General features: G+C 36.7%; 1 protein-coding gene and 1 long non-coding RNA gene across 3 annotated transcripts in view; one reads left to right on the top strand and one right to left on the bottom strand.

Annotated features, from left to right (window-relative positions):
• LOC147496139 (uncharacterized) overlaps positions 1 to 13,610 on the bottom strand; it is a 75,147-nt gene that overhangs the window by 35,311 nt on the left and 26,226 nt on the right. The window lies entirely within an intron of this gene.
• Positions 10,235 to 10,947, top strand: LOC147496141 (uncharacterized). The gene is made up of 2 exons (XR_015198011.1): positions 10,235 to 10,353; positions 10,677 to 10,947. It is a non-coding gene; the product is annotated as an uncharacterized LOC147496141 (long non-coding RNA).

Below are 13,610 nucleotides of genomic sequence, written 5' to 3'. Positions count from 1 at the left end.
GGTGAGTGATGCAAGCAAGTGGGAGCTTGTTATGCAAGATGAGATGAAGTCCCTCATCTCTAGTGGCGCGGGGAGTTAGCCAAACTACCCATGGGCAAGAAGGCTCTACGTAACAAATGGGTGTTTAGAGTCAAAGAGGAACATGATGGTTCCCGTGAGATACAAAGCGAGGCTAGTAGTCAAGGGTTTTTCAGAAAAAAGCGTTGACTTCCGCAGAGATATTCTCCCGGTGGTGAAACCGAATACCATTCGGTCAATGTTGAGTATTGTTGCAGCGGAAGATTTGTATCTTGAAAGCGGTTGGATGTTAAAACCGCCTTCCTCCATGGTGACCTAGTTGAGGAAATTTACATGCAAAGAACCGGAGGGTTTCATCAAGAAGCGGTAAATAGAATATGGTATGCGTGCTCGAAAAGAGCTTGTATGGTTTGAAACAAGCCCCTAGGCAGCGGGTACAGGAAGTTTGATAACTTCATGCAAGGAAATGGCTACTATAAGTGCGCAAACGACCATTGTTGCTACTTCAAGAGGTTCGACTCCAGCTACGTCATCTTGTTGCTATATGTTGATGATATGTTAGTAGCGAGTTCTGATATGTCAGAAATTGGGAGATTGAAAGAGAAGTTAGCAAGCGAGTTCTCTATGAAGGACTTGGGTGCAGCGAAACAGATTCTAAGGATGAGGATCAGAAGAGATAGGCAGAAAGGTATTCTGGAATTGTCTCAGGTTGAGTATATTGAGAAGGTATTGAAGAGGTTCAACATGGGTAGTGCGAAACCAGTTTGCACACCTTTGGCAGTCCACTTCAAGTTGTCCAAGGAACACTCTCCCAAGACTGTTGAGGAAAGAAACTTCATGGCTAAGGTACCATACGCCTCTGCCATTGGAAGTCTTATGTATGCCATGGTTTGCACGCGTCCGGATATAGCCCAAGCAGTGGGAGCTGTCAGTAGATTTATGTCTAATCCTGGCAAGCAACATTGGGAAGCCGTGAAGTGGATATTGAGATATCTGAGAGGTACTACAGAGAAATGCCTATGTTATGGAAGGGGTGTTGTGAACATGCAAGGGTATGTAGATGCCGATTTTGCAGAGAAGTAGATCTGAGAAGAAGCACATCGGTTATGTCTTTACAAGGGTGCTACCGCAATGAGTTGGATTTCGCCATTCTAAGATTGTTGCTTTGTCTACCACGTAAGAAGAAGAGTATGTGCCGTTCTGAGGAGGCAAGCAAAGAGATGATCCGTTCTGAGGGATTGATGGAAGAGCTTGGGATGAAGCAAGAGAGAAGTGTGTGTTAAACAAAGGATCGAGTGCTATACATCTTGCTAAGAATTCGCCTTTCATTCTAGGACCAAGCACATTGGTCTCCGGTATCATTTTATCCGACTGCGTTAGAGGATGAGGTTTGGCACTTGAGAAGATCCAAGGGAGTGAGAATCCGGCGGATATGTTGACCAAGACCGCGTTTCATCGAGAAGTTGAAGTTGTGTTCAACCGGTGGGTCTTCTTGCTTGAAGACCATGATGGATGAGCCGAAAGTGTTTCTTTAGTAAATTGGAATTGGATGGAGTTATTTACAATTGAGATGTGATGTGCATGTAGAATCTCAAAGGTTCCAAGTGGGGAGATTGTTGGAGTGGAACCGCCGAAATGCATGAAGCTCCCAGATCTCACCAGCAAGCTTTAGAGTTCTGAAACTTTTCGGAATTTCAACGATTTGTCGATATTTCGGCCCCAAACCTTTTCTCCCCTTTTTTTCTATGTACACCTATATAAAGGAAATAGATTAGGGTTTTGAGACAACTTTGAGAGATTCATTTCTTGGGTATTGTGGGAGCTCTATTGAGCTAGGGTTTGAGTGAGGCCTCTTGTTCTTGATTCTTGATATCTCTTGTAAACTCTCCAATCTTTGCTATAAAGGAAACTTGGCTCTTGTGTGGATGTAGGTAACATTTACCGAACCACCTAAATCTTTGTGTCTCTTTGCATATTTACTTCCTTATTTATTGTTTGCTTGCTATGGGTGATGATAAATTAGTGGCTTTGCTTGTTTGAGTTTGTTGTGATAACTACCAAAGTCTTGGGTGGGTGATTTCCTTGGTGTGAGCTCCAAGTTGAAATCATTTGGGATAGAAAGTAACTAGATTGAGGTGTGACTTTCTAGTGAAATCTCCCAACAACATGAATGGGAAGGATCATTCCAAACTTTCTACCGTTTTCAGTAAATGTAAACTATTTCAAATCTAGTTGAAGCAGTAGATGCTTGAAATGGCTTGACCTTGAATTGCTCACATGATTACCCATGTGTTACAACGCATCATAACCATATCGTGCACCATATCAGGTATAAAGTATATTTTATGTTAATATATGACATAGGTTGGCCTGACTAATCAGCAACCAAAATAAAGAACAACATTATACTAAACTTACCTGTATTGTTGGTGGAAGATATCTGTAAATCTCATAAATCTTTTCCTTAAACCCTTGGCTCAACATCTCATCAAATTCATCCTGTCCCAGTATGAGCATATAAAGTCAAGCACATCCTCTCGTGAGTCGATATACCTAATTAAATGACAGAGAGAGAGTTTTTCATGAACTTACAAGGACTAATAATTTGACTACTCTGGTGCGTACCGCTCTTTGTTTAATCATGTCAACAACTCTACCAGGCGTTCTGGCTAGATACCACATGGACTCCATGTTCCAACTTCCTTATATCCTAACCTAAACTTTGGCCTCCAATACATGAATGAACCTGTATATTTATAAATCCTCCAATTGCCAATATTACTTTCCCTGTCTGGGAAGCGAGTTCCCTAGTAGGTGATACTATCAATGCCTGAACTCTGTATACTATCAATATTACATTAATGCTCATTAAAGCAGTTACTTCGGCCATCCCCTCTTACATGATGTAAGTTTTCCAACTACCAACATCTACATGCAACAAGTTGGATTCTCTAAATGCTAGTTTCTTTTGGGGAAGAAAAGAAAACAACACAAATAAGGTGCACTATATCTCCTGGAACAAAATATGCTTACCAAAATCAAGTGGGGGCTTGGGGATAAGGCGTGCATCTCATCACAATATCGCGCTTCAAGCTAAACTATTTTGGAGAATCCTTAAAGAGCCAGACAAACCTTGGGTGGTAAGCCTCCTAAAGAAGTACGTTCGTGGAAATTCGATCTTGAGGGTAAAGTGCCCTAGACGAGGGGAATCCAAGATACGGCAAGGTATACTTAAAGCAAGAGATGAGATCCTCCCTAAGCTATGTTGGCATATTGGGACGGGAAATGACATCAAGATCTGGCTAGATCCTTGGATACCAACTCTACCATACAACAAACCCATGGGACCCATGCCACCTGTAGGCCCATTTAGGTGCTGTGAGTTTAAACCTCATTGATCCAGAAAACCGCTCATGGAAAAGAAATGTTTTGGATACCATATTTCTCCCAGCCACTGTCAAGGAAATTCTGAAAGTGCCTCTCAGTCGACAAGAATACAACGACTCTATCAGATGGTTAGAGGAAACAAATGGGGAATTAACAGTGAAATCTGTTTACAAATACCTCAGTGAAAGCCCAAATGCAGATCAAAACCAAAATCGGCAACTCTGGAAAAACATCTGGAATCTCAACACAGCGGAGAAAGTCAAATTGTTCTTTTGGAAAGCAATCAGAAACAACTTTCCCACAAGAGAAAATCTGGTAAATCGGAATATCATCTCCTCAGCTACTTGCCCACGCTGCAGTAATCAGGTGGAATCTACTCATCATGCACTCTTTCATTGTGTCATGCTCAGACACATATGGTATGGTTCTAAACTCTCTATCATAACCGATCATTGGAATAGCGATGATTCTATCATTTCCATCATCACAAATATCACCACTATGCTAAATTCTAAGAATGATATTAAAGACACCCTAAGTGAAATTGCCTCAATCATGTACTCTATATGGACTAGTAGGAATGATTTTATCTTCAACAACAAACAAACAGATTTTTTTGGCATCATCTCCAAAGCTTCAACTTTTATCACTAACACTGAGAAGCTGTTTGCTAAAAACAAACACATAAATGCCTGGCCTCATATACCTGATAACTGTTGATACCTCACTACAGATGCCTCGTGGGATAGTAATACTAAACAGGTAGGTTTAGGTTTTGCTATTTGGAATAATTTTGGTTATTGCATTGGCGCGGGACATGACAGAGACATAAATGCTGATCCAGAAGAGGTAGAGGCTCGAGCCATCCGAGGAGGCCTAGAGTTTTTACAGCACATGCAGATCCGGAACATTGCCATTTTGACGGACTGTCAGAGACTTGCTGAGATTTTGGAGAATAGAGGGACAAACCTATCTCGAGGAGCTACTTTGGTGGCTCACGACATTTATGCCAGTATTTTTGTTTTGGAGGATTGTACCTTCTATCATATTAGTAGAAACTCAAACGTTGTAGCTGATGCACTTGTGGCTGTGGGGAAGGCACCCAAGACTATAGTTTAAATCCTGCTACTACAAGGTCGTTGATTGAATTATGTATGCACTCTCTGGGGAGCACTTCCTAAAACTCTGTATACAAACATTACCCCCACTTCATTAAGTCCAGTGCAAAAATAAATAAATAAAACACACCACATAACCAAAGTTAAAATCTTTACAACATTAAAACAAAACCCAACATGCCAAAACATCAAAAACCACCACAATATAAAAAGAAAATGAAAAAAAGAAAGAGTTAATGACTATTTAGTACCACGAACTTTCGCTTTTTTTCCTAAATGGTACCCGAACTTTGTTTCTCGCCTATTCGTACTACGAAGTTTCAATTTATTTCAATTTAGTACTTCAGTTAATTTTCCGTCCAATTCCGTCCAATTTCACTAATGGCATTAGCACTATTCACGGTTAGCACTATTCACACAACACTATTCACGGTTATCACTATTCACACATCACTATTCACGTGAACAATGTTTTCACTATTCGAGTAACCAGTGTTTTTTTCAAAAAATCAAATTGTGAAAAAAAAACAAAAAAACTATTTCCACTATTCACGTGAATGGTGATTTTTTTTTAATAATCTTTAATCAACCTTAAAAATTGGTTAAAGATTGGTTAAAGATTTTTTTTAAAGATCTTAAAGATTGATTTTAAAGATTTTTAAAGATTGATTAAAGATCTTAAAAATTATTTTTAAGATTGGTTAAGGATTTTTTTTTTAAATCACTATTCACATGAATAGTGATTTTTTTTAAAAAAAAATCTTTAATCAAACTTAAAAATTAATTTTTAAGATTGATTTTAAAAAAAAATTACTGTTTACCCGAATAGTTTTTTTCACTATTCACGTGAATAGTGATTTTTTTTCTTTTTTTTTAAAAAAATAATCTTTAATCAATCTTAAAAATTAATTTTTAAGTTTGGTTAAATATTATTTTTTTTAATCACTATTCACGTGAATAGTGTTTTTAAAAAAAATCTTTAATCAAACTTAAAAATTAATTTTTAAGCTTAAAAATTAATTTTTAAGTTTGATTAAAGATTTTTAAAAAAATAAAAAATAAAAAAATCACTATTCACGTGAATAGTGATTTTTTAAAAAAAAATCTTTAACCTAATTTTTAAGATTGATTAAAGATTATTAGGAAAAAAAAATCACTATTCACACAAATAGTAAAAAAAAAAACTGTTCATGTGAATAGTGTTTTTGTTTGTTTTTTCAAAATTTGATTTTAAAAAAAAACACTGTTCATGTGAATAATGCTGTGTGAATAATGCTAATAGTGAATAGTGCTAACGCCGCTAGTGAAATTGGACGAAAAATTAACTGAGGTACTAAATTAAAACAAATTGAAACTTTGTGATACGAATAGGCGAGAAACAAAATTCGGTTACCATTTAGAAAAAAAAAGCAAAAGTTCGTGGTACTAAATAGTCATGAACTCAAAAAGAAACATAAAAACTTACTCTCATAGTATCAACGATTTGGCAAACAGTAACAACAATCGTAGAACTTTTCCAGTTTTCCCAGTACTAGATTGAGCTTGGGCAATAACATCACGACCTTTTTTTTTTTTTTCCAAATTAAGCTAGGGTTAGGCAGACCCTCACCTGTATTGATTTAACTGTTTCGTACATAGATTTGCCCACTTGCATCGTCATTTACAATACATTGTAATCTATGATCTAAAGGGGCAATAACATCACGACCTTTAATAATAGGCAAAACAGCTCTTTGTTGTATTGCTGATGGTTTTTCAAAACCATATTCATATATTCCACGTAAATGAAGGAGATTTAAACAAATCTGGGGAGGCGCTAGTTTTATACCGCGGCCCATGCATTACGCGGAAAAAAGAAAACGAAAACAGAAACGAGTGAAGAGGGAAAAAGAGTGGTGTTTTGATTGCTCTTGGTAAGTCGTCGTATCTCTTCTCTCATCTTCAACAATCTGTCTTAGGTTGTGATTTTAACTCTTAGTTATTTGGTTTTTTATTTCTAAGGTGCAATTTGGTATAAATTCGCCTCAAATATCAAACAAGCTTTGCGGATTGAGGGTTCAATTTGCTAAAGGTAACAAATTTATGTACTGATTTATTGCAAGTTTGGGTTTTAGGTCGTGGGGTTTGAATTATTGGGTCAAAGATGCATCCTTTATGGATATATTAGTTGTTTGATTTGATTATTAGTAATAAACTTGATGATGATGATGAAGATTAGATCTGTTTGTGTTTTCTTTTTTGATTTATAGTAAGCATTTAGATTCATAAAGTGATTTCATTGACTGACCGATCTCTGTTTTTAATAGTGATGTTAGTCGGTGATGTTTGTTAATAAAAAAGCATGATGATTTCACTTTTTCATTTCCTCTTTAATTTCAAGCTATAAGCTAGTCACGGTCTAAAAAAACTTTCCATGCCTTTTTGTTTGGTAAAGAGATAACGTTTTAACAGCTTTGAATTTTTCATTCAACTACCTTAAAATGAGTAGAGATCTGAACAAGTCTGGAATCCAATTTTTTCCCACCTAGAGAATAGCAACACCCTTTAAACTCGGCGGTGGACTGTTTTGTTCTGTTTTCAACAAATCCGTATCGTGAGCAGTATTGATAGCATATAGTTCAGGACTATTTTTTGTGTATGTGATGGTGTTTGAGTTTTATTATCTTGGTTCTTAGTGAACGTGTCCCACTTGTGTTGTGCTCTGATTACTTTAACTGTTTTTAGGGATTTGAGTGGAGTACTACGGATGTACTCACTCTCTCTCTCTCTCTTCCATTTATTCATTATTATTTACTATTTGAATTTTCATCTTATATGATTTGTTGGGTTTAGTGACGAGTTTTGCAGATTTAATTGTGTTTAAGATTATTGTTTGCTTTGCTTTGTATGGCATAGTGAAGTTTTGTATAAAGTTTATTTTATTTAAGGTCTTTTATATCTACTTGCTTTTGAGAAATGTTCACCTAGTGATTGAATAACTAAAAAAAAAGGAATGGTATATGAGGGTTTTTTTTTTGGTTTCATTCATGAGGTGTTGGTAAGGGTCAAATGGAATCTCACCATTCACAATAACTTAGGATCATCATGTAAGATACCATGTAAGGTGTATTCTCTAGTGATTTTTTTTTGGCTTTATTGCATGATTTATTTGGTGACCTCATGTCAAAGGCTACAAATGATATATAGAAATACCTCGTCAAACCTTATTCTCCAAATTGATTCACTAACACCATGTTACTATAGATATTTTTTATGCTACGAACTGAAACTGGTTTATTGTTAACTCATAGCAATTAAACAATCAGTCATGCCTTGCATACTTAATTTATTAGGAACTATTTTTTTCTAGTGTATGTATTTGATAGGCAATTTTTCTAGTATGTGTATTTGATATGCAATTACAAATTGCATATCCAAGTGCTTGAGATAATGTTGTCTCTATTGACAAGAGCTCGGTTGATGTACTAATCATATGATCAGCTCATTGACGTAATCCATGTGCCTATTCGAGGACCAATCTAGATGATTGGAACTTGAGTTGTCCATTTCGGGATTGTTCGCAAGGGTATAAAAATTAGAAGCCCCCTCCCTCCTCATGGGTAGGTTAACTTTTATGCTTATTTTTGTCTTAAATTCCTTAACTATAAACATACCATAAGTGCTTTGTTGTAATGCAGAATGTCTGAGCGAATTAAGAAAGATTGGATGGACGAAAAAAACACGAGGTCCACACTTTAGTAAAATGGGGCTAAGTCCTCCCCTAACTATTCTTTTTCATATTTTTAGCTTCTCTTTATAATTTTAATCTGGTTTGCCAGTTTTCTGCTATTCTCTTTGGGTTGAATCACTTCATATTTTGTTGAATGTCTTGTTTTAAGTTATTCGTAGACGAGGCAAACATTTCTATTTGTTATCGCTTGTTGTTTGTACTTTTTAGGTGCATTTGATTCATTTATGTTAAGGTGAAGCTGCTAAGAATGAAGGATTTATTCATTGTAGATTTTGTTTGGTGTGTGTGTGTGTGTGTGTGTGTGTGGGGGTTCAATAGTTTTTGTTATAACTCTACTGTGATCTTTTAGTTATAAAGAAACTAACAATGAAAAATATGTGTGGGTGTATGCTTAGTATGTTTGTGCTGATTAGTTCTTCAGGTTTGCAAACTATGGGCAGTTCTATTTGCTCACTGCATATCGGTGTGCTATATAGTGATTTAATCTAGTCACTTACTTATTGTTTCAAATATTAAAAAAAGATGAGCCTAGTCACCTTTAAAGAAACAGTCCTCGTTTTGCTTGATCGAGTAACCCTTCTTAAAATTCTTTGTAGTTTCTGCTTCTGTTCCTGGTTATAGACCACCATGAGAGTTAGACATGTAGACATGTCTTAGAGAAGATTGTGTGGAGGAAGTGTACCTGTCCTTAATTCTTTGATTACTTGATGTCCTGTCTTGTTTTGATCTTAACAAATCATAATAATAAACTTTCAGTTGTATCGTTCACATCATGTATGTCTTCTTTTTACACTTCTCCATTTTGCTGCTCTCCTTTCTATCGCCATCTTCCTTATTCTTCTCTTGCTCTCCATTGCCTCCGTTTGTCTTTTCAAGCATCAGGCCCCTGTTATCACTTCCTCGTCGTTCACTCGCACTTCTCCTCCCTTCTTCACAGCCCACACCTCTGCCAGTCTTTCTCCCCAATCTCTCTTACTTGTTTGCTCTATGTTGTATGGTATCGTAGTGATTCTAAGCACCGTGATTGTATTTTTGGGATTCGTAGGGTTGTTTTGTTTTTTTGTTTCTCTTGTAGGCCTTCTTACCCTGCTTTATATTAGTAATGAAATAATTTTACGGAGCCAAAAAGATAAAATTTATAAGCACCCGTGTGATGTTTGTTGACCAACGTTAGGAGTTTTGGGTAGGAGGCTAAAAGGTATTTTACTGTGTGTCTCCATTCTCTCTGTCCCACAACTTCTTCTCCCTTCATAGTTTGTCGCAGTTACGATTCTTCTTCTTCTTCTCACGAATCCCAGTTCTTCTTCCTTATTTTATTTTCCTTTCTTAATTGAACTTGACACCAATTAAAGTTCACCTCTCATCATTGGTCCTGATTCAGGTTACAAGTTCATGCCGTCATCCTTTAAACTGGGTTGTAAAATTAGGTCTGTAGTATTGATCACGCTAGCCCATTGTCTGATCAGCTGCCTTCAAAGAAATTTATCTAGTGTACTAGCTTTCACTGTTTCTTGATGATGGGTGGCTCGAAGATGCTATGTATCAACAATTACTACACATTGATATTTTTGCAAAATTATGAGGTTACTCAGGATGTCCAACTAATGGTCATTTTAAGTTTATAACAATGTTTTAGTTGACTCCTTGGCTTATTTAAGGGGATATTGTTTTATCCCTTCCATTATTTCATCAATCAGCTGCAAGTTCGATCTTTATACAATCAGCTATGAATGTGATCTTAAAATAACTAATGTTTGGTTGTGAAATTCTACCCCTGTCGTGCATTGTTAGTGCTTACCATATTTTATCTTTTGGTCTCATGATTTATTTAAAGTTTGACTGATTTTCTTTTCCCAGTCACAAACATATTCCACACACACGGTTTTTCCTTAAGCGAACTTGTCCACAAACATATTCCACACTCACACGGCTACTATGCCAACTCAAATACTCATGTAATCCTTTTTCTTTGACAGGTCAAGTGATTATTCACTTTTCTGTTTAATTTTAAAGCAATGAACTGGGTTCAGCGCAAGATCTACCTTTACAATGTCACTTTTGGGCTTTACATGTTGGATTGGTGGGAGCGCTATATTTTTAGTATCCTTTTATGTATTATCGGATTTGACGTGTTTTACTATCTGTTATGTTAACCCTAATTTCCAACATTAAATGGATAATTTGTAGTTCGGCATATATGTTTAGAAACTTAATTTTATTGTGCTTTAAAGGTCTTCAAACTCATCTTTACGAGTTGTAGTTCTGTAGATTACCTGTCATCCCCCTTTAATGAGCAAACTTCATCGGTATGAGAACACTGGAAGTGTTGAATAAAGCTGTTTTTTTTTTCTTCGGTGCTCTGTGAAATATATATCCATTTTCAATATAGCTTTGTAAATTGGAAGGCTTCTTAACTATGGTAGACATATTGATTTTGGTCTTGCTGTATTTTGTGTGCTACAATGGATCGCAGTCTGCAGCTGAGTTTTACAGGAGGTAATGTATATGTCATGGTTTCCGGTTTTCTGAGACATTTGTTTAATGGCAGATATTAAAATTAAAGTGCCATAATGTCTGTTCCTTTACTTTAAGATTTTGTTTCTATGTTGATAGGCACCATCTTTTAGTTCTTAATTCTAAATCATCAAACTTTATTATCTGGTTTACTTCCTTTGAATCTAGAAAGCTTCTTCCTCTGATTGGTAGAATTAATATATTGTTCCGATGAGATCTAAACTGGGTGCAGGTACTTAGTGGTTTTCTTTGTATGTGTTGAGTGCAGACCACTTTGTGATTTTGTAAAATCAAAATCTATATAAAGAAAGATCTTTGAGATAATGAGGAATTATCACCGTGATCCTGTGCTATTAAAGTTTAAGGAAGTATTCCGGCCATACTCTTTTGAAGAACAAATTCTAAATTATGTCTAGCTTTTCATGTCAACCAGACACCAACTTATCATCTCGTTGAACTATGTATACCAAGACATGAAGTGTTCACCAAGCAAACGAAAAAAAAAAGACATTTTTTTTTGGGTCGATAAGCAGGGTTTTTTAGAGAGGTCCCTTGCCCCTTTTCATAAATACTAAAAGTGTTGATTACATCCTTACATATTCCTTGCCTATAGCATCCGCATATACAATTTTCTTAACATCCTCTGAGAATGAGCTAGGTACAATCTCTATGAAACTGATTGTCGGAATATTGGCAGCTAGTGCATCTGCCAGCCTATTAGTCTCTCTATAAACATGTAAAATAGTAAAACCATCTAGTTGTCCTATATAAAGTTGTATGTCTTCCATGATGTTCCTTGCTTGCCATGGATAGTGTGCTATGTCCTTCATGAATGATACCACATTGCTTGAGTCTGTTTAGGCTTGAATCCTCTTTATGTTGTGTCTTTTGGCCAGCTTAAGTCCTTGACTCAGTCCTTGTAATTCAATAAGCGCTATGTCAGTATGGTCTGCCTTTCCATGTGCTGCTGCTATAACTTGCCCATTGTAATCTCGTATAGCCGCTGCCCACCCTCCTTGTGTGCCTTGAAGTGTTCCATCTGTGTTCATTATGCATACATTTACCTTGTCTTTTGTCCATTTACACCACCTGATATGATTCCTCTCTATTTCTATTTCGACATTCCAACTCTCCTCTAACCTGTTCCAGCTCGGTCCTTCCTTCATCTTGAACTTGCATGCTATGAGTTTGGTCTTTGTGTCATTCAAGATCATTTGAATGAGATGAGAAGCTTGTGCCTGCTTGTTGTTGAATATCCTTCTGTTTCTTTCTTGCCATGCCGTATAGATGAAGCCATTGAATAGCAGCTTCAGTGCGTCTTTGTCACAGCCCTTGCCTGCTGCTTTTTCAATCACCCACTCTATTTCTTCTCGCCATGTATGTTTCCTCTGTGTATTATATCCTGCACTTGTGATTAGATTCTGCCATATATATATAGAGTAATTACAATGAAAAAATAAATGCTCTACTGTTTCTCTCTCCCTCCAACACAATACACACATGTCAGTCCTCACCACCTTCCTCTCCATTAGAACATTCATAGTTTTGAGTCCTCCCCAAAGTGCTAGCCATGATATGAAAGAATGTCTTGGTATTCGATTTGAATACCATACAATTCCATGCCATTGTATACTCTGCCTCGAGCTCCTTAGACTATTATAGGTGTTCTTCAACTGAAAATCTCCATGTATTGAATTAGTCCATACCACTCGATCTTCTCCTCTTCCCAGACTAACAGTTTCATCCATTTGCATTACAATATCAGGTAAATGGACTCTTATGTGATGCGGTATGTTCTACTGTTGTTCTCGATCATGCTCGCTACTGTAGCATTCTCTCTGCAATTAGATCTATGTATTAAAGCTTGCGGGAAATATTTCTTAAGAATACCTGCTGGATGCCAAGGATCTAACCAAAATCTAGTTCCATTTCCATTTCCATTCCCTATTTGATGAAGTGCTATGGATGCAGCTTGAACTCGATCCTTCATCAGATTTCTCCACATCCACGAACAATCATTAAGAGTCTTCAAATGCCAAAAATTCCTATCCTTAATCAGATTCTTCTTCACCCAATCCACCCATAGAGTTCCTTTGTTACTCACAATGAGCCCTATGTGCTTGAGGTTCACTGCATGATTCACTGTACTGATGTTTCTAATTCCCAGTCCTCCTTCTTCATATGGATGACACATATCTTCCCATCCAAGCATTGCATGTGAAGTGTTTCCATCAGGCCCATTCCATAGAAAGTTCCTTAATAGTCTATTGATGTCTTCAATTGTCTTTTGAGGTAGCACAAATGATGAGAACCAGTAAACACTAAGGTTGTTAAGCACTGCCTTAATGAGTTGCAGCCTTCCCGCATAAGATAGAGCTTTACCCTTCCAACTCAGAATTCTGTTACTCACATCAAAGGTCCACAATCCTTGTGAGTAAGTCTTGTGGTGATCAGAGGCAGCCCTAGATATTTGACAGGTAGTGTACCTTTAGCAAACTGAATGATGCCTTGAATTTGATCACATGTGGTCCTATCCATTCCTGCAAAGAAAATATTACTTTTCTCTGTATTGACCTGTAGCCCAGTACTTTCCTTGAAATTTTGCAACACCTCCCTTAAGCTCTTTACTGTTTCAACATCTCCATGCATAAACGCTATAAGATCATCTGCAAACGAAAGATGAGTGATAATAGGATTAAAACATTTGTAGTGTAGTCTGTATCCTCCTGCATGTTCCTTTCTCATCAACAATTTTGAAAATAGGTCCATTACCATCACAAACAAGTAAGGAGACATAGGGTCTCCTTGTCTAATCCCTCTCTTGCTTTTAAAGTATCCATATG

Source organism: Coptis chinensis, chromosome 6 (assembly GCF_015680905.1).
Source record: "Coptis chinensis isolate HL-2020 chromosome 6, ASM1568090v1, whole genome shotgun sequence".
Taxonomy (NCBI): domain Eukaryota; kingdom Viridiplantae; phylum Streptophyta; class Magnoliopsida; order Ranunculales; family Ranunculaceae; genus Coptis; species Coptis chinensis.
This window is presented reverse-complemented; position numbering and strand designations above follow the sequence as displayed.